The 1,433-nt window shown below is 58.5% G+C and overlaps 1 gene segment (V, D, J or C); it reads left to right on the top strand.

Moving 5' to 3' along the window:
• Positions 1-1,433, top strand: part of LOC102249655 — a 31,190-nt gene that overhangs the window by 29,240 nt on the left and 517 nt on the right.

Raw genomic sequence — 1,433 nt, 5'->3', positions numbered from 1 at the left:
ATGGGCCCTGGGCCTCCCTCTGCCCCACCCTCCTCACTAGTGCATTTGGGTCTGGACACCCAGCAGGGAAACCTGCAAGGTAGTTCCTGCCTCACCATGACCAGCTCTGACCCCTGACCTCCCCATTGTCCTGACACATTCAGGTCCAATAAAAGCCACAGCCACTCCCATCAGGGGGCAGTGACCTGAGGTCCAGTTCCCCCAGGAAAGTGAGAGCAGCACCAACCCCACAGCCTGGCCGCCCTTTCCCAGAGGGAGGACCTGGAGGCAGGCTCATGGCTGCCATGGAGACGCTGCCCCCCTCTCCTTGGAGCCTCTGCCTCCCCCACCTCCCTCAGGGGGGGACAGGCTCCGAGGCCCCACACACGACCTCCGACCCCACACCCCACAGTGCATCTCCCTCTGCTTTTATCCCCAAAAGTGCTCCCCCAGGTCCCCTTGAATCATCACTTAGCATCCCCCCCTCACAAGGCCCTGGTCCCGGTGGTGCTATCACTGTCCCTTCCCCTTCTGTGTCCAGGGAGCTGGGGTCACAGTTAGTCTCAGTCAGACAATCAGATACCAGATTCTCCTATGGACAGAAAACAGACGAGTGGAAAATATTATATTCAATTTCCCTATCAATGTGGATGCCAGTTACTAGGTAAAGCTTGACCGAAAAGCATGTGCAGAAACACAATATGTATAATCTACTCGACAAAATGGAAGGACATTGAGAGAATAATATTTGTCACTAGGAAGAGAGTGATTAATTTCTAACAAGGGAGGAATCACATAAAAAAATAAAACTATGCTCTGAAAATTAGGGAACTCGCCTCTTTGGACAGTCGCTGCTTTGGACCTGATCCTGGGAGGAAAGTAGTTCTGACCATGAACAGCCAGGGAGAGGAGCCCAGACTCCCAGGAGGAGGCGGAGGGGAACCTAGAGAGTGACCTGAGGGGATGAGGAGGCCACCACAGGGGTCACCTGGACGCCCTGAGCCAGGGGGTCAGTGCACAGAACTGGGGGAGGCAGGACCTGTCCCTCATGGGCTGAGTCAGCAGGGGACACAGTGGTGCATCCAGGCCTGGGCACCAGGGGGCGCTCAGGGGCTGGTGCTGAAGGGCTGGGCTCAATGGAGCTGCAACCTGTTCCCTGGCCCTGCCTGGTGGCCTGTGCTCAGGGCTCACAGCTGTGTCCTGCCATCCCCTGGGCCCCACACAGCCCCACCCCCGCCCTCACCCTGCCCTCCTCAGGCACAGGGACCCGAACCAGGGCCCAGGGAGGGATCAAACCAGGGGGTCCTCATTTGCATGAGTGGGCCCTCCCTCCCGCAGACTATGAAGAGGGGAAGGGAGAGGTGTGGGGAGCTCTGCTTCAGCTGTGGGGCCTCAGGAGGCAGGACTCAGGGATGACCTCCACCATGGCCTGGGCCCCTCTCCTCCTCACCCTC

Source organism: Myotis brandtii, unplaced genomic scaffold, assembly GCF_000412655.1.
Source record: "Myotis brandtii unplaced genomic scaffold, ASM41265v1 scaffold4811, whole genome shotgun sequence".
NCBI classification, from domain to species: Eukaryota; Metazoa; Chordata; class Mammalia; order Chiroptera; family Vespertilionidae; genus Myotis; species Myotis brandtii.
The sequence above is the reverse complement of the archived record's forward strand: the minus strand, read 5'-3'. Positions and strand labels throughout refer to the sequence as shown.